Genomic DNA, 27,199 nt, shown 5'->3' on the forward strand with positions numbered 1-27,199 from the left:
TGGATACTGGACAGTGCCTGTGATTAGGGAAGACCAGTACAAGCTGGCCTTTACCTTTGGGGGGGGCAGCAGCACACGTGGACCCAAACTCCCTTTAGATACATAAACTCTGGGAATTGATTAATCATCTTTCTGCACAAGCCCATGCCCGACTTGGGTGAAAGGGGAAACCTGGCCTATGTGTATGATGTCCTAATTAAAAGTTTAACTGTGGAGGAACATATAGCGGAAATCCACTATGTTCTGACCCAGTTGAAGAAAGCCGGAGTGAAACTGCCCTTCCAGAGGCGCACGGGTGTAGGTCCCGTGTGAACTTCTTAGGGCATGAAATCACCCCTGAAGGTCTCTGTCCCCAGGCAAAAAAGGTGGAAGCATTACTAAAATTGAAAAACCCTACAACTCTGCGTGAACTAAGGAGCCTTCTTGGACTGACTAATTACAGTATAAAGTTCATAGAGGACTACGCAGAGGTCACGAGACCCCTGGTCCATTTATTAAAGGCCGGGGTCAAGTGGGAGTGGGGTCCAGAGCAAGCCGAGGCAGTGAAACAGCTGAAGAGAAGCCGCTCACAAGCGTATTGTCTAGCTTACCCCATCAAAAACAAGGAGTTCTTCTTGAAGACAGGGATCTCAAATACGTGCTTAACAGCAGTATTATACTAGAAACATGAAATAAATAAAGTAATCTCCTATGCTAGTAAGACTTTATCCTCTGTGGAGGAAAAATTCAACAATTGTGAGAAGGCACTTCTGGCAATGGTGTGGGCATTAAACAATGACTGCCTGTTCATCCAGGGGGAGCACATCATCGTCAAGACTCCTCACCAGCCTTCACAATTCCTCTAAAGTGACAGAATCCAGCCAGGGAATGTGAGCAATTCCAGAATTACTTCCTGGATTCTGTCCATGCAGGGCTTTCTGTGGAGGTCAGATATGGTCAAAACAAGAAGAGTCCCCTTGCGCAAGGTTTGGCTGACTTGCATGATTGTGCTTGAGAAAACTGTCTCGAGGATGAAGGTCTCAAAACACAAGACAACATGGAGACGTACCTGAATTTTCCGCACAAAGTCTATGAAGAAGAAACATGCCAGGAGATGCCCAACGTTTATGTGGACGGGTGCTCCTACCATGTTGATAACAATGGGGAAAAGGAACTGGTTGCCAGCATTGGGAATGCCTGGGTGAATGATGCCCGGAGCCTTCCTCTGGGTACAAGATCGGTCACCGAAGTAGTCAGGTGGCAGAGTTGATGGTGGTTCATCATGTCATCCTCACCACCGTGCAACACTGACTCCACAAACTGGTTATAATCACTTATTCAGATTATGTCCGGAACAGGTCAGTGGAGCACCTGATAAATTGGAAAACCAGAGGCATGCTGTGTGCAAACAATAAACCACTCAAGCATGGCAAACTAATACAATCCATTGATGATCTGGTCACCTCTAATGGGATGATCATCCACTGGAAGAAGATCAAGGGTAATTCCAGAATGGAGGGACCAGACAAAACTGGAAACTACCTGGCTGACCAGTTGGCCAAAACCCAAGCCATCCATGGAGATCTCCTTGAAATCAAGTCCCTGTTGAGGGAAATCCAGGTCGCTGCTGTCACCAGGTCCCAAACACTTGCCCAAAATAAACTTTCAATTGCCCAGTGGAGTAAGGAGACCCCTGATGCTGATCTGATTACAGCACAAATAGGGGATCTGATTATTGGGAAATGTTATCAACACATTGAAAACCAGGGGAATTTTCCTCTTCCCGAAACTGATTACATCAGGAAAGAGGATCTCCGGGTGTTGATGAAGATTCCCAAATCACAAACAGTCTGTTGTTACGGAGATCAATCTGTGGATATGACCAGTGAGTGCTACCTACCTCATTCCGAAACCTGATGATAAGTCATACCCATGACGCGGCCACAGCCGGTCATCAGAGGTTTCATACTACTTTGGAAATCTTGTGAGAGGTTGCATAATGGCCACACATGGGTCAGGACCTCAACAAATATTTGAAGGGGTGTCTTGTGTTTGTGCAATTTCAGCCACGTTCACTCACACGCCGATCTTCTCTCCAGAAAAGGGGGGTGACACTGCCTTTGTCAGATTTACAAGTAGATTTCATCGGGCCTGTGATTCGCTCCTCTAGAGGAAACAAGTACATGTTAACAGTAACATGCTTGTTTACCAAATGGGTGGAATGTCTCCCGGCCCCAAACTACAAGACAGAAACAGCAGCTGCCCTAATGATCAACCACATCTTCTCACGTTTCGGCCTTCCCCAAAGGATTGAGTCAGACCGAGGAAGTCACTGCACCAGCGAGGTGATGACAAAGATGTGGGAGATACTTGGGGTAAAGAGAAAACTCAATATTGCCTACCACCTAGCCTCTAGTGGGGGAGTTGAGAGGTACAATAAAATGATTCTGAGCATTCTTAAGAAGTTTATGGCAGACTCTGGGCCTAGTTGGGACATCCGACTACCGCTTGTCCTGATGGCCATTAGGTCTACATCATTTTCTGTAACCAAAATGTCTCCCTTCGAGCTAATGACTGGACATAAAATGGTGTTAGCCCAGCATCTGCTCTACAGAACACAAGAGCAGACACGAATTAATATGTCCATGACACATGAATATATTGAGCATCTGAGAAAACACCTTCAACATGCATGTAGGTACGCTCAGCGGAATCTGGAAAAATCGGCAGAGGGGATGAAAACCCACTATGATTTAAAGACCACTAAAAAAGAATATCAAGGTGGAGACAGGGTCTACTTGTACAATTTTCAAAGGAACCAGATCAAGGGGCAGAAATTCCTTCTCTCCTGGCAGGGCCCCTTTGAAATTGTAGACAAACTCTCACATGTCGCCTATAAGATCTGCATCCCCAAAGGAGAACTGACAGAAGAAAAATTGGTCCACATCAATCAGTTGAAAAGCTGTTATCCCAAACATGCTTTGCGACTGATTGATGAGCCAAATGAAAGTCGAGCAGAGGAACTAGCTGAAGAATGAAACGAAAGGGGGAAAAAATCAGACGATAATATTGTCACGGCTCGCTCCCTTCGCTATCGTTCCCGCCACTTGGGGGCATAGTTTGGGGTTTATTCCCTACTGGACATTTCCTCCGAACCTTATGCTACAGTGTCCTGATGAATTGGGAGCGCTAAAACCTTATTTCCCAAATTACTTCCCTTCCGGATCCATTCCAGGTTTTTGGCAGCCAGCATGCTACTGCTACTTTAATCAAATGACTATGCTTCCCAGAATGCCTGGCTCACTGCTTCACCTCCTCCCTTGCAGGACAAGGCTGGGTGGAGGATAGGCAACACCTGTGGCTGCAGGTGCAGCAGGCGGCACGCCTGAGGGGTGTGCTCGTTAAGCAGCTTTAAAAGCCTCAGTTTGCTTCAGTCCAGCGCTGGTCATTGTTGCAGCGTTCCTGTCGTGACTGGTCCCTTGTTCCTGGTTCCTAGTTTTTGTGCCCAGTTTCTAGTTAGTGTTTCTTGTTCCTTGTCCTGGAATTCGTATTTGTATGCCTAATTGATTTCTGCCTTCTGGAAATCCCTTTCTCCCTTTCTCTGTCTGCAGGCAGCCTTTCCCTGAGCTTTCCTTTTGCTGCAGCCCAATTGCCTGTGTTCACTGTTTCCTAGAAATTGTCCTTTGCTACTGAAAGACTTGTTGCATTAATCTTTCCTTTACAGGTTTTGTTTCCTGCCTTTTCACCTTGGATGGGTGGGAAGGTTTCCCTTTTGATATCGTTTTCACTGCTCCTGATCCTTACCTTCTATTGGGATCCATGCCATGTTTTCCTTTACACTTTTGCATTTATTTCCTATTTTATTATTAGGTGTGGGAAGCTGTTGTAACTAGCTCCTGTGCGATTATCTTTTGTTTTCCACACTGTACTATTCCTTCTTGCCTCTTGACTTGGGTTTAGGTATTTAGTTATCCTCACTCTTTGCCTTTACTGCCTTCTGGGTTCTTGTTTGATTTACAGGGTTGTGGGTTAGTACTGACTTTTGAGTGGTCTTTCCGGTCCTCGTGAATACGGACATCCAAGTGGTCTTTCCGGTCTTCGTGAGTACTGGCATTCATGTGGTCATTCCGGTCCTTGTGAGTACTGTTTCCAAATTCTTTATTCAGTACCGTCTAGAGTGTCAGCTCACAGATTCTGTCCCTGCTTGCCCTCTACGTGGCCTTAGCGCTGTCAGTATCTGTAATAGCATAGTGGGTAAGGAGTTTGCCGACTTTCCTTTCAGTCATAAGGAGGTTCTAAGTGCTTACCCTACATTCCTTTTCATATAGTGGTATACACGAGTCTTGGGTATTGAATGCACGTTGTTAGATTCAAGGTTGTTTACTGTGTATTTTGTGCACATTTCCCCTGCCATATCCATCGCCTTCTTCCTTTCCTGACAGAATGACCAGCCGTTGTACCCGTTTGAACATGGCCAGATTACGAAGGAAAGGTAGCAAGGCCTCTAACAAGTTTATACAGAAAGCTTCCCTTACAATTACCCGTGAAAATCGAATCTCTGCTCCTGACTTAAATGAACTCCTTGACACGAATGGGTATTTATGTGCAAATTATTTTTCCCACTGGGTGGCCCATCCTACATTGCCTGATCCTAGCTCTGTCTTTAATTCTGATCCAGAGTCTATGTCCGCACAAGCCTTAGCAGTGGAAAACAACACACTGCTAGAATTTATACACACAAGTACCACTGTTATTGAACCCCATGACTCCGGTTGTGCTTTACCTCAGATTGAACAGTTTCATGATTCAAGCATGAAGAATGGAGGGGTTCCTTGCATATCTTCTGTTTTCTGCCCTCAGTCTACAGCTTACTCCTCTGCACAGGTTCTTACTGTGGTCTCTAATGCCAAGGGGTCTGATGCCAATAGTCTGCTTAAAAGAAACACAGACCACGTCGGTAAGAGAGAGTATAGATCACAAGACCTGCAAGCAGTATATGACAATATACAATCAGTGCACTTCCAGATGGCTAGGGCAGGATCCAGCCCTGATGCCACCATGCCTTCCCCTGTGCCTACTGATAGGGATGTACAGTTAAGGCGGGACATGCTAAAAGCAGAATTTGAGGAGTTAAAACAAGAATACATTTCCTTAAAAGAGGAGAATAAGATGTTACAGTCTTTTCTGAATACACCTCCAACTTTATCCGTTGATGAAGTGAATACTGTTCAGTCCCTGGGTGCGGAGACTTTTGTAAATCATGATACTTGTCAATATGTAAGATCTATTGGGAGTGAAAGTCTTTTTTCAAGCACAGCGCTTATTCAGGGCACATGTTCTGACAACTGTCCTACCGTTTGTCAGGAATTGCTGTTAGCTGAAGATTCACAAGCCACTCCTTTACCTGAGGCTTCCTGTGTAGCAGTTTGTCATAACTCTTAGCTTGAACACATACATGCTTCTGATTTCCAAACACAATCCACAATGGTGGCATACACAGAATCAGTCACAACTGTAGGCTTAGGTTCTGCCCTTGATCTAGCTGCTGAGACTGAAGTAGACATTCAGGCTGATGTGGAAAACGATGCTACCTCTGTGTTCGCTCTTCCTTCTGCCAATTTCGGTCACTACGAGCAGTCAAAGACAGTGCAGAATTCATGTTTTGATGGACTCATTCCACAGATTACTGAACCAAAAACCCGGCAGGCGATCCCTGAACTGTTGATTGTTAATCAGCCACTTTCAGAAGCTAAGACAGAGGAATGGTCAATTGACGAAATCCTGATTAACAGAGACTTTACTATGGTGATTCCTCTGGTTGAGTTTGACTTCTACAAAGGAAGAGACTCTGTGTCATCCACTAAGGAGAGGGACGGCAGGGGTACAGCTCAGACTTTGGTTACTGGTGCCAAGGGGTCAACTGCCTTAAAGGGGCTTTCCATTCCTGAACCACAAGTGTGTCTGTCGACTTCTGGGACTTCAGACTGTCCTCCTACTACCATTGACTCTTCAATAATCCTGTCCACAGCTCTGCAGTCATCGTTGGCACACGCATCTTCGATCAATAAAAAATTGCTATGTCTGCCAGTCATCCAAGAGCCTTCACCATGTACGCAGTCAGAGCCAAAGACCTTGACAAGTTTGTCTTCAGCTAACAAGATGGCTCCAGTTTGCATGCCCTCAGCCTCAGAATTTCCTCTGGCATGTCTGTCTTCAGCTACAGTGACTCATCCAGCAGATTATCCTTCAGCCATGGAGCCTCCGGTAGTACATTCTAAGTGCATGCCTTCGGTCCCAGAGCCTACTGCTAGTTTGGCTTCAGTTCATGAGAGACCTGTATCCTGCTCAGCCTCGCTGCCAATATCGGAGGTGTACCTGTCTACACTGTCAGATCCTGCTGCATATTCTTCTGCTCCAGAGATCCCTCCTGAATCCCAACCATTTACTGATGAACGTCCATCTTGCCCTTCTTATGCTTCAGGGGGATCACCAGAATGTCTGCCTTGTACACAAACCAATTCTCCCAACTACTTGACTGTAGCATCAGCGCCTCCCGAATATGCAACATCTGAGCCTGAGACTTCTGCCAGCTCTCTCTTCAGAAACATCAAGCCGGATCACGACTCGGGAGGGCCTTACATGCGAGGCCGCTGGACTTGCCTGGAGTATTACGAGAGAGAAACGGATGCCATCCGCCACGGCGCAGTCACCGAACGAGTAGCCGACCAGGATAGCGGGCTGGACGGTCCGCGTTTGGAGTCCGGTTTGGATCAACCGCTTGACAACCCTTTTGTTGCCGGATCCCACATGAGCCTGAGGGAAGGGACGGGCACGGCCCTCCAGCTGCAGCGCCAGTTGGGTGCTAGTAGCCAAAGGAGGGGAATGTCTGCTGCAGTTCAAGATGTGCCTGTTTTTGCTCCCGCTGCTAGTATGCCTGATGTTCCGAGTACTGCGTCTAACACTCCTATCAGTATGCCAAACGTTCCTGCAGTTGTATCCCACGTGCAACAAGGTGGCTACATGACTGTCAACGGGAGTGCCAGCCTCGTGCAACCCATTGGATCTCCAGACCTCCAAGGCATGGAACATATGCAGGCGAATCTTTGTCACTTTCAACCACAAACCTTTACCCAGATGGATGACAGAGTATCTGAACCTCTACCTCAGCCGCCACCTTCCTCTTCCGAACATAAACATTTCCTGAAACCTGCTGTTTCCTCACCTCCTGTGTGTCCACTCTCGGCAATGAGGCTAACAGAACTTCTACCGTTGTCTAAGGCATGTTGCACCAGCCTGCCTCTCTCCTCAAAGATGTATGCATATCCTCTTCCAGTGACTAAGCTTCCTGGACCTTCCAACTCTGCTTCGGGTCCTGCAAGTCCTTCATGCCTTTCTTCGACCCATGAGTCTCTTCCTCACCGAATTCCTGCCTATGACTCTTATAGACTGCGGCCTGATTCTATGCATTCCAGTCCTTCTACTTTTGCCCGCGGGTCATCGTTTCCATCAGTGCTACCTCCAAAGACAAAGCGCTCCTGTCGTGGAAGGAAGATGTTTTGTGCGGGTGACGGTCACCTGGAGTCGGCCGTGGGAGGGGGTATACTGTCACGGCTCGCTCCCTTCGCTCCCGTTCCCGCCACTTGGGGGGATAGTTTGGGGTTTATTCCCTACTGGACATTTCCTCCGAACCTTATGCTACAGTGTCCTGATGAATTGGGAGCGCTAAAACCTTATTTCCCAAATTACTTCCCTTCCGGATCCATTCCAGGTTTTTGGCAGCCAGCATGCTACTGCTACTTTAATCAAATGACTATGCTTCCCAGAATGCCCGGCTCACTGCTTCACCTCCTCCCTTGCAGGACAAGGCTAGGTGGAGGATAGGCAACACCTGTGGCTGCAGGTGCAGCAGGCGGCACGCCTGAGGGGTGTGCTCGTTAAGCAGCTTTAAAAGCCTCAGTTTGCTTCAGTCCAGCACTGGTCATTGTTGCAGCGTTCCTGTCGTGACTGGTCCCTTGTTCCTGGTTCCTAGTTTTTGTGCCCAGTTTCTAGTTAGTGTTTCTTGTTCCTTGTCCTGGAATTCGTATTTGTATGCCTAATTGATTAATGCCTTCTGGAAATCCCTTTCTCCCTTTCTCTGTCTGCAGGCAGCCTTTCCCTGAGCTTTCCTTTTGCTGCAGCCCAATTGCCTGTGTTCACTGTTTCCTAGAAATTGTCCTTTGCTACTGAAAGACTTGTTGCATTAATCTTTCCTTTACAGGTTTTGTTTCCTGCCTTTTCACCTTGGATGGGTGGGAAGGTTTCCCTTTTGATATCGTTTTCACTGCTCCTGATCCTTACCTTCTATTGGGATCCATGCCATGTTTTCCTTTACACTTTTGCATTTATTTCCTATTTTATTATTAGGTGTGGGAAGCTGTTGTAACTAGCTCCTGTGCGATTATCTTTTGTTTTCCACACTGTACTATTCCTTCTTGCCTCTTGACTTGGGTTTAGGTATTTAGTTATCCTCACTCTTTGCCTTTACTGCCTTCTGGGTTCTTGTTTGATTTACAGGGTTGTGGGTTAGTACTGACTTTTGAGTGGTCTTTCCGGTCCTCGTGAATACGGACATCCAAGTGGTCTTTCCGGTCTTCGTGAGTACTGGCATTCATGTGGTCATTCCGGTCCTTGTGAGTACTGTTTCCAAATTCTTTATTCAGTACCGTCTAGAGTGTCAGCTCACAGATTCTGTCCCTGCTTTCCCTCTACGTGGCCTTAGCGCTGTCAGTATCTCTAATAGCATAGTGGGTAAGGAGTTTGCCGACTTTCCTTTCAGTCATAAGGAGGTTCTAAGTGCTTACCCTTCATTCCTTTTCATATAGTGGTATACACGAGTCTTGGGTATTGAATGCACGTTGTTAGATTCAAGGTTGTTTACTGTGTATTTTGTGCACATTTCCCCTGCCATATCCATCGCCTTCTTCCTTTCCTGACAAATATTTAGATACATGTGTATGTATATATAACAGGGAATAATTTACAAATGAAGAAAAATAATAATAATGTAAAAATTGTGCACGAAGCTGGATGGTATTGTAACTGTAGGTTATTGTTGTGTGAATTCTTTGTAAATCTTCTGGGAAAAATGTTTCTAAAAAGTACTGAAACTTGTTTTTTTATCTCCTATTAGAGAACTAACATCCTTAAATTCCAGCCTGGAGAGGAGAACCCCGGGGCCCTGGAAGGGAAGCAAGAAAGAGGGTGTTGTGCCACACTCTCCAACCCAAAGATGGAAGGGGATTCTGGAGTGCCCACTCCCAAAAGAAGGAAGAAAATGGGGTGCCATGCCATACCCCCAACCCAGAGATGGAAGGCGATACTGCAGTGTCCACTCCCTGAGGAAGGAGAATTACGCCGAAGGAAACCCCACACTGGCCTACTCTTCCCCAACAATGAGTCATGGAAGAGCAGGGGGAATTTGTGGGGTGCATTTAAAGGCCCTAAACACAAGCCCCTTTCACCTGAACAGCAGCATTTAAACACTGTAACCAAAAGGCAAAAACGGTCTTGTTTTGCTCTTATTTCACATAAGTGGCAAGAATTTCTACACTGCAACCAAAAACAGCCTTGCTTTACTTTCATTTCACCTGAATGACAAGAAGTTATACACTGCAACCAAAAACGGCCTTGCTTTACTTTTATTTCACATGAGGGGCAAGAATTCCAACACTACAACCAAAAATGGCTTTTGTATTCCCTTTCACAGGAACAGCAGCCCTTTAAACACTGCAAACGAAAAACGGCTTGGATTTTTCTCTTTGTTCATGTTAAATTAAAGAACCATGTGGAAGGGGGCCCACCCATCATTGTCAATGGACCAGCAGCAAATGTAAATTCACCCAAGAACGAGAAATCAAAGACTACTGTGCCCTGCAAGACAGGATATTAAACATTAAAAGCAAAAATGCCCTGCACACATGTGAAAAGAAAAATAGCTTTAAAAATCCACAGTGGAAAAAGATAGCACTGCTCACACAGAGAAATGTCAAGGAAATATGATGTGGGGGTTGACCAAAGAGAATGCATATTATGTTCCAATCCACAAAAATCCAGTTAGCTTTGAATAGATCCTTACTGCAGGAAAAAGGAATTAAAAGCCCCGCTTCCAGCTGGAAGTCGCACCTACCAGTGAACAACCCTGCAATAAAATGTGATGCTGCTGAGGGTGTCATAATTCCCTGCTCTGCAGATCAGAAGGCAGGAGCCCAGAGATTTCAAAGAAGGCAAAGTGGTGCTAAAGCATGACCAGGAGGTGTGAGTCCTTCCTGCACCCACTTCAAAGAGCAAACTGCCAATTTCAAAGGGAGTCATAAAAATCTCTGGCCGGCTGAGCCCAGAGGAAAACAGATGGCCTTAGGGGATAAAGCCCACAGGTGGAAAAAGACACTCACAAGTGACTTTAAAATACTGATTTCATTTTAGGCATTTTTCGCAGCAATCAGAATGAGGATTAATTTCGTTTTATGACATTTTTAATGTAATTTCCATGCGGTTTAAAAAATATAAATTTCATTTCCCCAGGACTTTGGGGACTGAAATGGCCAGTTAAGACTGGTTTCTGACTGATCTGAACAGGTGACAAATATGACAGTTGGTAATAAGATGGAAAATGAAATTAGGAACATGCTTGATCATTTGTAGATTCATAACTGTTATACATTTTATAAAAAGGAAAACAAATTGCCAAATGGCCATGCTACATCGTACGAGGTTGTCGATCGTCTTATATAATTCCGCATGACCAGCTAAAACCGCACATCTGTTTCATATGGCGGTGGCTAGTATAAGTATGAAGTCATGATACATAACTAGTTTTTGCCAAAAAGTTGAGCTGAGTTCAAAGCAGGGAAATAAAGGGGAAAGACAGATAGTGCTCCAAAATCTCTAATCCAATCATGATTGGGGGCAGAGAGACAGAGAGAAACTGTCCAATACCTGGCAGCAGGGATAATTACAGGGTACTCACCCCAGATTGTAAAAATTAGTGATGTCATTTCTGCTATATAAGGGGACTGTACTGGGACTCAGACACACATAGAAATCGGAAGACAGGAGAAGAAGGATGGAGAGAAGGCTGCTGAACCTTACCATCTTTGAGAGTGCAGTGACCAGACCCCTTGCCCTAGCTGCCCAGAGTTTCCTGAGATCCAGCTGGCTTCCCTGAATCCTAAATCAAGGCCTGCTTTGTAACTAGCATATAACCCCACCCCTAAATTGCATAAACCCGTCATTTTGGTAGTAGTACATTTAATCCAATATCCCATTGAAAAATCCCAAATTGCCAGTGTAATCCAGCCATCTCCCCCTAAAAGAATCTCTTGTTTGTTTGTGTATGATAGCATATCTCCTTTGAAAAACCTCTCAGTTTTCTGTGTAAATCCTTAGTATTTTTCTTAAGTAAATCAATGAATTCCCCCATTGCAATTCACAGTTCAGGATTGTTGAAATTCGAAATCAATCATCTTGATCACAGAACAGGTTATAATGCCATGTTCTTTCTGGAGAGGTGCACCTGCTACCTTTTGTGAACAATTTTTGCAAGGAACTCAGGGTTGGCCACCCTGAGCTACCTGGGCGAACCCAGACATGGACTCCCTGCTCACTGTGCTCAGAGAGGCACAGCTCCACCTCACTGATGAGGCCCAACAAGGATGAAACACGTGTATGGGGTTGCTGTTGATACTCTTGTTCAGAAGGGAATTTCCATAGCATTTCGGTGCTGGACTGCCCATGTGGGTGGGACAAACACTGATATGCAAATGGATATTTCCCATTTGTGAAAGGTACAGTGAGCAAAACGCAATGGCTGCGAACTCTCAAATTGGGAAAACAAACACGGAACAGGTTATACTACCATGTTTTTTCTGGTGATGGGTGTGTGCTACCTTTTTTGAACAATTTTTGCAAGGAACTTGGGGTTGGTCACCCTGAGTTACCTGGGGAAACCAGACGTGGATTCCCTGCTCACTGTGCTCAGAGAGGCACAGGCCCACCTCACTGATGAGGCCCAACAAGGATGAAACACCTGTATGGAGTTGCTGTTGATACTCTTGTTCAGAACGGAATTGTCATAGAATTTCGGTGCTGCACTGCCCATGTGGGCGGGACAAATACTGATATGCAAATGGCTATTTCCCATCTACGAAAGGTACATTGAGCAAAAAGGGATGGCTGCGAACTCTCAAAGTGGGAAAAACACAGAGCAGGTTATTATGCCATGTTCTTTCTGGAGAGGGGTGCCTGCTACCTTTTTTAACATCTTGTTCCTGGTGTTTGTATTTAATTGTTATAGTCATTAAAGTATTGCCTCAAAAGAATTAGTCTCCTTGTAACTAAAAACCGAATTTGTCCGTGTATTGTGTGCATTACCAAACTAATTCCTATTTGCATCTGTCCTATTAAACCCAAACCGTGGTTCCCGTTGTGAGCAATTTCTTTACCTGTTATGTGCCTCTGTACTTGTCATTGAAAACCGATTTTCCTATTGCAAGCTAAACCCCTTCGCTGAGCTGCCTGTCGTTGTAAGCCCCAGTATAAACGAATTTCCATTTGCCAGCGTATTTATACTTTGCATTTGCTTTTTCTCAAAACCGATTTTCCCACCTCATTTCTGTTTTTGCCCTGGTGTGCTGATCAGTATTCTCTAAACTTTCCCTATTTGCCGAAGTGTAAGCAATAGAAATGTCCTTTCATTCTGTCCCCTAGCAGTTGTGAGTAAGAATCAAAATCCCATTCTGCATTTTGCTCCAAAAACAGGTTTTCACTTTCTTTGCTGACTTCCCACCTTGGGGTGGTGGCCTTTACCACAAATCCAATTTTTTCTCTCTATTCCTACTCCTTGCCACTGCCTTCATTCAAAGGAATGAGGTTTAATTGATGTTTGGGGGTGAGTATTGCAGGGGGAGTGCTAAACCGTTGGTGCTATTACTTGGTAGAAAATTGTTCTTTTCCTATTTTGCCATTAAAGACCTGTGTGAACTGTAATAGGATATCTTAACCTAATTGTTCTGTGGGGATCATTGCATTTGTGTTGCCACAACATTGGTGGCTCTTGTGAAATTGTTTGATTTTCCTTTTTCATTAAATAATAAATTAATAAATATCTTATTGATACACACCGGCCTGGTTCCTAGTCTATTGTGACTGTGACATGGGGTGTTTGTGGAGGTTGGATGCCAGCCGGGTTGGAGGCCTACTCAAAAAGAATCCGTAGTATATTAAAACTAAAAAGCGCTTTATTGTACACCACATTCATTGCCGGGGAAGGAGTCTCTGGCTGGAGTGTGCCGTGTAATAAAACCGTGACAGAGAAAGTTCCCCCGCCTGTATTGGTGTTATTGAGATAAGCTCCCTTGGCTTGCATTAGTGTCAGTCAGAATAAGTCCCTCAGCATAAGTTAGTGTCAGTGAAAGCGAGTTTGTATTGGTGTCAGTGAGAAAGGTCCCCCTGCCTCCATTGGTCTCAGTGAGAAAGGTTCCCCTTCCTGCATTGGTGTCAGTGAGAAAGGTCCCCCTGCCTCCATTGGTCTCAGTGGGAAACGTCTCCCTGCCCCCATTGGTGCCAGTGAGACAGGTCTCCCTTCCTGCATTAGTGTCAGTGAGAAAGGTCCCCCTGCCTCCATTGGTCTCAGTGGGAAACGTCTCCCTGCCCCCATTGGTGCCAGTGAGACAGGTCCCCCTTCCTGCATTAGTGTCAGTGAGAAAGGTCCCCCTGCCTGTATTGGTGCTAGTGAGAAAGGTCCCCCTTCCTGCATTGGTGCCAGTGAGAAAGGTCCCCCTGCCTGCATTAGTGTCAGTGAGATAGGTCCCTCAGCATAAGTTAGTGTCAGTGAAAGGGAGTTGGTATTGGTGTCAGTGAGGAAGGTCCCCCTGCCTCCATTGGTGTCAGTGAGAAAGGTCCCCCTTTCTGCATTGGTGCCAGTCAGAAATGTCCCCCTGCCTGCATTAGTGTCAATTAGAAAGGTCTCCCTGTATCCATTGATGTCAGTGAGAAAGGTCCCCCTTCCCGCATTGGTGCCAGTGAGAAAGGTTCCCCTGCCCGCATTGGTATTAGTGAGATAAGCTCCCTCTGCCTGCATTAGTGTCAGTCAGAATAGGTGCCTCAGCATAAATTAGTGCCAGTGAAAGGCACTCCAAAGGGTCTACATCGTTTTCAAAGAGAGGGCCTACACCTGTCTGCACTGAAGTTAGTGAGAGGAGCTCCCTAATTCTTTACCCTCGTGAATGAAAGTGGCCTCCTCTGGTCTGTGCGGCTGATGACAATGAGAGTCGGCCCTGTCTGTGCCCATGTCACTGAGAGCCACCCTAGCACTGTGTCCAAGTGTAAGGTATAGACGCTCCATCACACTGCTTTGATGCCACTGAGAGTAGCTCCTCAACTCTGGACTTTCATCAATGACAGGCACCACATTGGTATTTCATAGAGGCAGTGAGCAGGGTTGTCTCAGTCTGTGCTGGTGTCGGCAAGATGAACCATCTCAGTCTGTGCTAGTGTCAGTACAGAGACTCCATTGGTTTCTGTCAATTTCTGATGGTGTTGGTGTCAGTGAAAGATGCTCCCTCCTTCTGCGCTGGTGTCAGAATGAGTGCTACTCACCTGGTCTGTACTCACGTAAGTGAATGGTTCCCGCCTCTCTGTGCTGATGGCAGTCGAGGGATCTCTCCACTCTACATTAGGTTAATGGAGAGGCGCGTAGTGTGACAAAGGGATATTGATAAGAGAAGCGCATAGTTACTTTGGCCCTCATTACAACACCGGCGCTAAACCATGGCGCTATTAGCACCATGGTTGGTGCCGGTGTTGTAACGAGTCCGCCCTGGGGAAATGGGGAAATACCGCCCCATTCCAAGGTATTTCCCCATTTCCCCATTCCCATTTTCGCTCCCAGCCCAATGCTACCATGCACTTTCTAAATTTTCTAGCCCCCCACCTCTCAGGTTTTAGGCATCTTTCACACTTTTCAATATTAGTCTCAGGTTTCAGGTGCTTTCTAAAACATCTCAATGCCTCTCTGAGGTTCTAGGTATCTATAATACTTCCGAGCACCTTCTCAAGCTTTAGGTGCTTCTGTGCTTTCCAAAACTTCTCAATGCCCCTCTTCAGTTCTAAACATATTCCAGAGTCTCAGGCTCTAGGCACTTAAAAGAAGGCAGAGATCTCAGGAGCTTCTTCGGCCATCAGCATCCCTGCATGGCCACCAGGGATTGGGAGTCAAAAGCTGCCTCTATCAGCTGCTTCGTGTAACGGCTCGTTCCTCCAGCTTCAGATAAGGCATTTGTGCATTATAAAAGTCTTCCGCTTCAGTCCTTCTTTTTATGGATTCTGCATCCAGCTTCTTTCAAATTCCTTTTGAGCTCTGTCTCTTTTCCCATCATGCTCTGCTTTGTGGCCCTTGTCACATGACAAGGCAAGATCAGGTGACATAACCCAGGTCAAGCACCTTGTATCTTGACAGTTACCCTTTGTTTGCGGAAGCGATCATGTCTTTGAAAAAACAGTTTCTAGGTAACTCGCTGTGTTATTTTCTGAAGCAATGGGTGGGTTGTTGCAGTAGCATTGATGGGAGCTCTCTTATCCTGTGCTAGTGTCAGGGAGAGTAGCTCCGTAAGCTTGCACTTGTGTCATTGAGAGGCTCTCCTGTGATGGTGTCAATGGGAGAAGCTCTTCCAATCTGCCCTGATGTCAGCCTGAGTCAGAGCACTCTCTGCCAGGTGTCACTGATTTCACGGTATCCATTCTCAGCTTCTGAAGCTTTAGGTTTCTGGTTGGCAGCGGTGAACAAAGTGCATCTCTTTGTTTCAGGAATTCATCACCATCTGTCCAGTAAATTCGCAGTTCTTTGTTGGTGTCCAGTGTAATTATAACACATGTAACATGTTAAAGCAATGGTTTACATGACCCTATCAACACCTTACACGCTAGTTAAATCTAGCGGGAATTTGCACCTTTCATTTTCCTATTGTATCCCTATTCATAGAAATCAGGTCTGTAAAAAGTCCATCTGTGCCTTCATGGGTGCCAGCTTCACGACGCTGAACTTAGGGAGTACTGTTGCTTGACACCCCCCACTCCCTGATTCCGGATTCCCACCTTCAGATGTCTTGCGCTGGATGGTGGTGCATGGGTGCACTGCACCTTGGAGGAGTCATTTCAGGCCAGTGGAGCATGATATGATATGACATGATAAGTCATTTATTGCGCGCATGTACACAAGTGTTTCTGGGCGTGGCAAGGGAGGGAGGACAAAACGATTTTACTAGGCCTTGTGTGATTCAGATCGTGCAAGTGTGACTATGCTGAGTGTAGGGAGTGTGAGAAGGGGGAAAGGGGAAGTGCAATCAGGGCAGCATTGCTCTGAGTAAGTGCAGCCAGCCCAGCGCCGCTCTAGCTAAGTGCAAGGAGGCGGGGGACTGCATGGTTAGAGTTACAGCCCTTAAGTGCATGGTAAGCCCAGTGGCAGTGCAGGGGCGACTGGTCATGGAGGGGCCTGGTACCCAGTGAGGCTCTGAGGGTAGCCAGGCCACCAGTTGGCGCAGCAGACAGGTAGGTCAGCAAAGGAGAGAGAGAGAAAAAGCAGAAGTGAAAAGGAAGGTCTTGAGCTGCTCCCGGTACTTCAGGTGGTCCAGCTCAACTTTGAGAGGGACAGGGAGGCTGTTCCAGAGAGAGGCACCTGCAGAGGAGAGAGATCAACCCCCCACTCTCTGCCTGGAGAAACGTCTGGCCCTCAGAGAGTTACAGGTGGCTGAGCGAAGAGCTCGGGAATGAAGGTGTTTTGGAAGAGAGAGTTGGATGTAGTTTTAGTCATAGATCAGATACAACAAAATGGTGTTTGTGGCACATGTTTATGGTATGGTAATTGGTTGCATATAGCACACATTTACCTTAACAGGGTTTCTTAGCACTGCAATGAAGCCAGGTGATGACCCGACCTACCTTTCACACCTTATGTCTCAGTGCGGAAATAGGAGTCTCTTTACTTTACCATGAAACTCCATATGATTCTTAATAAAAATTGATTTTTGGGAGTAGAGAAGGCCACAATTTTGGAGCCTGGGCCGAAAGAAGTATAGACTGCGACATCTGAAAAATCTAGCTTTTGGAACAATGAGCAAACTGGAAGCGACTGGTCATAATGAGCTTGTTGGCATATACTTCTCAAAACGTTCCTGAAGACAAAGTGGCAGCTGATTGAAAAATACATTTTGCGCTGAACAAAGTGTGTGTGTGTGTTTGTTTGTAGACATGCATAGGTGTGTGTGCCTGAATGTGAGCGCTTGTCTCTGTGCATGTCTGTATGTACATGTGAATGTGTGCAGTGCAAGGATAGGCGTGGTTTGTGCAATGTGGTGATAGGGCAGGAGGGCCTTTGGTTGGTGGGTGGGTACAAAAGGTGCTGGCAAGCTGGGGAGGGACTTTGGTAGCCATGCTACAGGAAAATAAAGAATTGTTTGGCACTGCAACATGAGAATGTACTTACAGTGGCAGTACTGGAATGAATAAATTCTGGCCTTATTGAGCATAGCCAATGTCTGAGTTTCTGAAGTTGCAGTATTGGGCTTGCTGAGCAAAGCCAATGTGAGTGTGTTTTTAAAGTGGCAATACCAGCCTTACTCTGCATAGCTAACTTGTATGTGTTCTTACAATGGCAGTACTCGAGTGTGCTTTTAACGTAGCAATATTGCTATAGAGTGCCACACACCAGCATGAAAACCGTCTTTTTAGTGTCAATATTGACATTACTGGGAAGAGCCAACACACAAGTGTGTTCTTACAGTGGCAATACTGATTTGTGTACGATATTGAAACAAACAGCGTGAAAGCATGGCGGTCCGGGAACTACAGTGCCGGTACCTTAGTTCCCAGACCACCATACTACAAGCTGTGCTCGCGGGCACCTGTCGGCCTGCCAGGTCTGGCCTGGCAGGCAGAGCGGCACCCGCGAGTGCATCATGTCGGATCCGATCCGAGCCTTATGGGCTCAAATGGGAATGGGGACTAACGGGCACCGGCACCCGGCAACGCAGGAATTACCAGGTCCGGCAATGTTGGAATTACCCGGTAATTCCTCTTTGACGGGTGCCGGAAAAAATGCAACTCCGGCAGCAGCCATGCCTGTTTTACAGGCACGGCTACCGCCAGGGTTATAATAAGGCCCACTGTCTTCTTGCAGTTGCATACTGGCATAATTGACCACAGCCAATGTGAATGTATTCTTACAGTGGCAAAACTGGCATTTATTGTGGGAACAAGCATCATGAACATGCTTGTGGCAATGCGGCCATATATTGCGGACACATGCATCAAGAAGCGTAATTTATAGTGGCAATACTAGGATGTATATTGTGGTAAGAGGTATCATTAAAATGCCTTAAAAAAATTAGTGGCCTCGCATCTGCTGGATGTTTTCATATTTTACACTCAGAGATAGAAGTACAATATAAATCATTGGTACGCTGTACCACTAGTTTGGTTGCTTTTTACAGAGCGTACCTTTAGGTCAAAGGCTCAAGAAAAGCATCCTGGACACTTTTTATTTCTCCAGAGCCAAATATAGAATCAGCTGGGACTGGACATCATGCACTGCCTATTTCCCCAAGTCACAGACAGGGATTGACATACACACACAGTGGGCCTAATTACAAGTTTGCCGGTCCGGGAACTATGGTACCGGTAAGCTTGACGGTACTGTAGTTCCCGGACCGGCAAACTACGAGTTGGGCTCGCGGATGCCTTTCTGCCCGCCAGGTCGGACCTGGTGAGCAGAGCGTCACCCGCGAGCGCAGCATGCCGCATGTACCATGGTCACGAATGGTGCCGGTGCATGCGCTTCCCCATTCTCATTGAGCCCTATGGGGCTCAAATGGGAATCAGGAAGAATTTTTTCCGGCGCCCTGCAATGGGCAATAACCAGGTCCGCCGGGGTTGTAATACCCCGGTAAATGCCCATTCTTGGGCACCAGAAAAGAAAATTACTGCGGGCACAGCCCAGTGTCCGTCTATGGCTCTGCAGCCTGAGCACCTGAACGACCTGCAAACACATTTCTTTTATCAGTGGCAGAGCCTTTCATATGCAAGATGGCACATTTCCAACGGAAAGACCTTGAGTTGCCTTGCTAATCTATAATAGTTAAAGTGAGCAACACAAAGGACCCTTGTTTATTTATATCCATGATGTCTGCTAGCTTGACGTGCACAAGAATAAAGCTGCTTTGTGTCACTAATCAAATGTTCTCAACATTATGAATAACAATGAGCTGGAGGTTTGTAACAAAGAATCTCCACAGTTAACTGAGTTTATTAAACAATTTCTTTAGTTGTGCTATGATATGGCATTTATAACGCGCCTGTGCACAAGTGTTTCCAGGCGCGACAAGACAAGGAGGGGAAAACAGAGGGAGGACAACACAACGATCTTACTAGGCCTCGTGTCATTCAGATCGCGCAAGTGCAGGGAAGAGGAAGGGGAGAGGTACCGAGGGGGTGGGGGAGAACTGCTGGTAACTCCATAAGTGCAGCCAGCAGGTGGCTCATAAGTGCAGAGAGAAGGGACTGTAGGGTTGCAGATACAGACCGTAAGTGCTGGGGGAGACCAGAGGCAGTGCAATGGCAATTGGACATGCAGGAACCTGGCCCTGAGTTCAGAGTGTAGTCTGGTGACCAGTGCGTGGAGAAGTTGGGACATCAGCAGGGGAGAGGGAGAGAGAAAGCAGAAGTGAAAAGGAAGTTCTTGAGTTGCTTCTGGAACAGGAGGTGGTTCTGCTCAAGTTTGAGAGAGGCAGGTAGGCTGTTCCAGAGGGATGCCCCTGCTGAAGAGAGAGATCTGCCCCCAACTCTCTGCTTGGAAAAACGTCAGACCCTCAGAGACGTGGAAGTGGATGAGAAGAGAGTCCCAGAATGGAGATGTTTAGGAAGAGAGAGTTGGAGGTAGTGTGGTCCCAGGCCCCAGAAAGCTTGTGGAAAATGCAAACGGTCTTGAACTTAATACTTGCCACCACAGGGAGCCAGTCAAGAGATATCAGAGCTAGAGAGATACGATCCCTGGGCTTGAGGCCAAGGACAAATCTCACAGTCCTGTTCTGGATAAGTTGTAAAGGTCGGAGAGTAGAGGCAGGCAGATTTAGGAATAGGCTGTTGTAGTTGTCTAGCCTAGAGAGGACCAGAGCTCTGGAGACAGTGAGCTTCTGGGGGAAAGTGAGGAAATGAAGAATACCTCTGAGGAGGTGCAGCTGATAGTTTGACTTCTATGAGACGTCAGAGATGTGAGGAGGGAAGGAGACGGTTGAGTTGAAGATGACACCAAGGTTCTTAGCCTCAGAGGTAGGAGCATGAAGAGGGCCCACAGTGGGTGGCCATAGAGAGAGAGAGGAAAGGAGGGAGCTGATGTTCCGATGAGGAGGATCTCAGTCCTACTGGCATTTAGGCAGAGATCATTAGCGACACACCATTCCTTAATTGCGGCCAGGCAGCCTGTTATGAGAGAAAGGGAAGAGGTGGCTGTCACGACTCCTGCCCTTGGACTGGGGTGTCAGACCATGTGGGCTGCACCCAGTACCTCCATCAGGGTCTCAAGGGCCTTGACATTTGCCCCCAGACTCACTTGGAGTCAGTCCTGGTGCATTTGGCGCCAGGCTCATGTGAAAAGCCAATAATCTGGGCCCATAAGGGCATTTTTTTAACAACATAGATTCTCCCACAGGGCTCAGTTCCATGACTGAGTCATGTGGTCTAGCATTTTGGGTGTCGCAGGCCCAGGGACACCTGCAGGCTATATAAGCCACGCCCGGATTGCAGAACACGCTTCGCGTTGCTCTGCTTGCTGCAGTGTGACGTTCACCGCGGTCAGCTGGTATCTTCATCCGCACGCCGGACCTGATCTCCTGCAAGAAACAAAGATAATACACCATTAGTATTCGCTTACCTTTTGGAATCAGCTCTCGTACTGCGCTCCAGGATCCCGAACAGTCAACATCTCGGCAGATCTCGCTCTATCAAGAAAACCGCTACCTGGGAAAAGAAACAGAGAAAACAACCTTAGTAAGCATTTATTCTTCACATTCAATAAACACTCGCTTACCTGCATAGAACGGCCTCCAACACCTGCAGAAGAACGGAAGGGCTGGTTCCAACTCAGAGTGCCAGTAAGCGGTTCGCTCACCACTATTCACCGCTCTCCATCTTCTCGGCACGCGTATTCCGGATGAGCACCGCAGCCTGCAAGAAAGACAAAATAAACAGGTTAGCACAAGAAAAGCATATAGCGCCGCGCTCCGCGCTTTCTTACCCTCTCGTGCACAAACTGAGTGACATCACGAGGACAGCAGCCACACCTATAAACAAAGGAAAGAGTTAAATAGAGACAATTAAAAAACAAAGAACACACCATCAGGACAGACTTACCTGAAGAACGGAGTCACAGCAGGTCTGAACTCTGTAAAGTCGCTGCAGTGAAGTAACTAGGCAGCGATGAGCCCAACCCCAACGCACCCCTGCACCGAGTGGCAGGACGGAGAGCGCACCTTATCAAGAAGCAAGGTGATAAGTGCGCCGGGGGTCCTTGTGTCCATATGGGAGGTGGGCCCCGGGTCAGAGAAGAATACCAAGGTAAAATCTAACTACTGTGTTTCAGACCAGGTCTTCAGCCACATGAGGGTCCAAAGGAAGAGGTCCAAGGGTGAAACAGTTCGGACTGGGTGGCGCCCCCATGGATACCAGGTGAGCGTTAAAGAACGCAAAGCCTCATAATATAAAATCCACCTGGGCGTCATTGAAACCTCTGAGCCCGACCAGCTAGCACAGCTGTTGGGGCAGTTACGTGCGGAAGTGCATACAGCCAGACAGGAGACCAATGCATTGCGGAGGGAGTTGATAGTGTCAAAGGAACGGACTGATGAGCTGAGTAGACAGCTTCTCCAATCACAGGCTGGACAAGCTCCTTTGCCTGGGAACGTTTCATCAATGCCTACACCACCGACCAATCCGGTACAAATCACTCTCCCAGGAGCAGTTCCATTAGCCCCACCGGAACATTTTACTGGGGACCCTAGAAAATACGCCACCTTCATGAACCAGTGTCGACTCCATTTTCTTTGCAGACCTGGAGCCTTCCCTAATGATCAGTCGCGAGTTGCCTTCGTGCTGTCTTATTTTAGTGGCAGTGCTGCAGACTGGTCAGTACCTTTTGTCAGTCAGGATGATCCTCTGTTACGAGATTGTGGGGGTTTCCAGCATGAGAGGGACAAGCTCTTCGCCCGTCGTACTCATGGACAGGCAGTAGATAATGAACTCTTGTCTCTTCGTCAAGGAAACCAGGACGTACTAACCTATATAACAACCTTCAACAGGCTCGTGGTTGAAGCAGGGTGGCTGGAGGAGAAAAGGACCACGTTATTTCATCAGGGTCTACGGGGAGAGTTAAAGGACGTACCTGCCCAAGTGGTGGATCCGCCGAAAGACTGCGGAGAGTTCATCAACCTTGTGGTTCAACTTGATCACAGGTTGCAAGACCGAAGGGCAGATCGGAACAGACCTGATGTTCGCCCACTGTTTGTGCGGCCCAAAGACCAGATTCCACGAGCAACAGGCGATTCGGTGGAACCAATGCAACTGGGAGGGGTGAGACCGACTTTAACTAAGGCTGAAAGAGATAATAGAAGTGAACTGCAGTTATGTTTATACTGCAGAAAAGCAGGTCATTTTCTCAAAGAGTGTCCAGTAAAACCTCCAAGGAGAACTGTGAGTGCCACGGATAAGGAGACCACGAGTGAAGAGGCGGAAAACTACCAAGCCCGGCAAATGTAGGGGTCCATTTGTCGAGCGAAGAAAGTCAACTACAGACCTCCCATTTTGCTTTGCCCGCGATTCTAATCAACCACCAACAACCATCTAAGATGCATTCCGCGGAGGCTTACATCGACAGCGGAGCAGTTGGGAATTATATGGACCAGGATCTTGCAGCAGAGATGGTGCTCTCCCTATGTCCTAAATCGACCACTGAAACAGTAACCACAGTAGATGGTACAGAAATCGCTTCCGGACCAGTATCCCAGTGCACGACAGTCCTAATCCTTCTGTGTCAAGATGGCCACTGGGAATTGATTACCTTCAACCTCATCAAGGCGCCTCAGTTCCGGTTGATCCTCGGGATGCATTGGTTGGTTGCACAAAATCTGCTTATAGATTGGTGTACTCAAGATATGGTGTTCTCGAAAGACTGCCTCTGCTCATGCTATCCCAAGGAAAGTAAGGCAACGACTATCAGTCCCTCAGTCCATGGAACCGCAGCAATGACCCTGGGGGTGGTTGGTACTCTACCAAGTGAATATCAGGACTTTCCAGATGTGTTTCAAAAAGAACAAGCTAACACTCTACCGCCACACAGGCCTTATGATTGCCAAATCGATCTGGTACCAGGAGCTCAAATCCCTGGTAGCCGAATTTATGCACTCACGGAACCTGAAAACCAACATTTGAAAACCTACCTTGATCGATACCTGGCTAATGGTTTTATTTACCCCTCAAAGTCACCAGCAGCATCCCCCTTATTCTTCGTACCGAAGAAGGAAGGAGATTTGAGGACTTGCATTGACTTTCGTGCACTGAACCAAATCACCATAAAGAATCGTTACCCCCTGCCACTTATTCCAGAATTGCTGGACCAAGTCAAAGAGGCCCAAATCTATACAGAATTAGATCTTAGAGGAGCATACTATCTCGTCCGAGTTAAAAAAGGAGACGAATGGAAGACCGTGTTTCGCACCAAATATGGCCTGTACGAGTACCAGGTAATGCCATTTGGCCTTTGTAATGCCCCCGCTGCATTCCAGTATTTCATGAACGATGTCCTGAGAGAGCTGATTGACGTCTGTACCCTGGTCTATATAGACGATATTCTGGTATACTCGGCCTTGAAACAAGACCACGTGAAGCATGTCAGCTCCATCCTTGCGAAACTCCGCCAGCATCATCTCTATGCCAAACTCAAGAAATGTTCGTTTCATGTCACCGAGGTGGAGTTCCTCGGCTTTATTCTCACTCCAAAAGGAATCCGAATGGATGCACATAAGGTCGATGCCATCCTAAACTGGCCAGCTCCAAACTCGTTCAAAGGATTCCAGAGCATGTTGGGCTTTGCAAATTTTTACTGCCGATTCATTCCAGGATTTTCTCAAATAGTGCATCGAATCACATCTTTATTGAGAAAGTGCAAGAAGTTCCAGTGGACGGAAGAGGCAGAAAAGGCCTGCCAGGAACTCAAGGTGAGATTTACCTCTGCCCCGATTTTACGACACCCCTGATCGGATCTACCATATGTGGTGGAAACAGGTGCCTCCAGTATGGCAATGGGCACAGTTCTTTCGCAAAGGGACCCACAAACGGGCCAACTGCACCCGGTAGGCTTCTGGGCCCGTAAGTTCTCACCACCAGAACTCAATTACGCTATCATGGATAAGGAGCTTCTAGCTATCAAATCAGCCTTTAAGGCCTGGCGGCACTATCTTCTCAGTGCCAGGCACACTATCACTGTGATAACAGACCACCGGAATCTGCAATACCTAAAAACTGCCAGGGCCCAATCTTCACGACAGTTACGCTGGGCCCTTTTCTTCACAGAATATGATTATGTAATCACTTTTTGACCAGGAGTAAAGAATGGAAAAGATGACGCCCTTTCCCGCATGGGTATGGATGAACTGATATATACGACCCCCGATCCCGTGGCTATCATTCTGAGTGACAAGGTCCTAGGCATTACAACCACGATGACTCAGGATGAATTGCGGCTTGAGATCCAACGCGAGATGACTCCCGAGTTGTTACAGGAATGGAATTCGCGAGGAGAACCCTACACAATCAAGGACCAACTACCATACTTTGGAAGCCGTTTCTTTGTTGCCACAAAAGAGCTTCAGGTCCAAGTAATCTCAGGGTATCATGACTCTTTACTGGAGGGCCACCCTGAAATTGCGAAAACTTTAGCCAAAGTAAAGCGAAGTTACTGGTGGCCCACGTGGCGTAAGTATGTTATTCAATTCATCTCTTCGTGTGGGGTCAGTGCACAAAACAAATCATGTAAGCAGAAACCAGCTTGGCTCCTCAAACCGTTAGAAATTCCACCTGCACCCTGGCATACTTTGTCTCTTGATTTTATCACCGATTTACCACCCAGTCAGGGATACAATACCATTCTCGTGGTAGTAGACTTATTTTCAAAGATGGATCACTTTCTGCCATTTAAAGGTCCCCCAAACGCATCCAGCCTGGGGAAGGTTTGCCTTGAACACATCATACGCCTTCACGGGTTTCCGTCTGTGCTGATCTCAGACCGAGCTACCCAATTTGTGTCCAACTTCTGGAAAAAATGCTGCTCAATGGCTCAAATAGACATCAGACTATCCACTAGCTATCACCCCCAAACAGATGGTCAAACAGAGAGAATGAACCAAACGCTCAAACAGTACCTATGCTGCATGTTACACCAAGTTGAAGGAAACTGGAAAGACTTGTTATGGGTAGCTGAGTATAGATATAACAATTTCCTGCACAGCAGTACGGGACAGACCACATTTTTCACAATCTATGGCAGACACCCTCGCACTTCCAAAATGGACATTCCAACGACACTGGAGATGCCGGCCATTGAAACCTTGCACACCATCATTTCTCAGGCCTTCACAAGTGCCGTCAAACACCTACATCAAGCCAAGGATCGCCAGAAGAAATACGCAGATCAACATCGTGAGAAAGCCCCAAACTACCAGGTGGGGGATGAAGTTTGGCCTATTAAGGGGACTCAGACTTTTTGCCCTTGGTATTTGGGACCTTTCATCATCAAGGCTATCATAAATCCAGCTGCAGTGAAACTGGCCTTGCTGGCTGACATGCATATTCATCCGGTGTTTCATGTGTCCCTCTTAAAACCAGTCCAACCAGGGACACGAATAACCATTCCACCTGAACCAGTAATGGTAAATGAGAAACCAGAGTTTGAAGTCAAAAACATCCTGGACTCAAAGTATGTCATAAGGAAACTATACTATTTAGTGGATTGGAAGGGGTATGGCCCACAGGACAGGACCTGGGAGCCTTATGATTATATCCACACGCCACGCCTGATTCGACGCTTTCATCGGGATTACCCTACCAAGCCCGGACCAGAGGCAAGGACTACATTGAGAGGAGCCCTGGGGGGGAGTGCTGTCACGACTCCTGCCCTTGGGCTGGGGTGTCAGACCATGTGGGCTGACCCAGTACCTCCATCAGGGCCTCAAGGGCCTTGACATTTGCCCCCAGACTCACTTGGCGTCAGTCCTGGTGCCTTTGGCGCCAGGCTCATGTGAAAAGCCAATAATCTGGGCCCATAAGGGCATTTTTTCAACAACATGGATGCTCCCACATGGCTCAGTTTCATAACAGTCATGCACTCTAGCATTTTGGGTGTGGCAGGCCTAGGGACACCTGGGATACATGCAGGCTATATAAGCCACACCGGGATTGCAGAACACGCTTCACGTTGCTCTGCTTGCTGCAGCGTGACGTTCACCGCGGTCAGCTGGAATCTTCATCCTCACGCCGGACCCGATCTCCTGCAAGAAACAAAGATAAGACACCATTAGTATTCACTTACCTTTTGGAATCAGCTCTCGTACTCCGCTCCAGGATCCCGAACAGTCAACATCTCGGCGGATCTCGCCCCATCAAGAAAACCGCTACCTGGGAAAAGAAACAGAGAAAACAACATTAGCATGTGTTTATTCTTCACATTCAATAAACACTCGCTTACCTACATAGAACGGCCTCCAACACCTGCAGAAGAACGGAAGGGCTGGTTCCAACTCAGAGTGCCAGTAAGCGGTTCGCTCACCACTATTCACTGCACTCCATCTTCTCGGCACGCTTATTCCGGATCATCACCGCAGCCTGCAAGAAAGACAATATAAACAGGTTAGCATAAGAAAAGCATATAGTGCCACGCTCTGCGCTTTCTTACCATCTCGTGCACAAACTGTGCGACATCACGAGGACATCATCCACACCTATAAACAAAGGAAAGAGTTAAATAGAGACAATTACAAAACAAAGAACACACCATCAAGACAGACTTACCTGAAGAACGGAGTCACAGCAGGTCTGAACTCTGTAAAGTCGCTGCAGTGAAGTAACTAGGCAGCGATGAGCCCAACCC

This window comes from Ambystoma mexicanum, chromosome 2p (genome assembly GCF_040938575.1).
Source record: "Ambystoma mexicanum isolate Mex_15411 chromosome 2p, UKY_AmexF1_1, whole genome shotgun sequence".
Lineage (NCBI taxonomy): Eukaryota > Metazoa > Chordata > Amphibia > Caudata > Ambystomatidae > Ambystoma > Ambystoma mexicanum.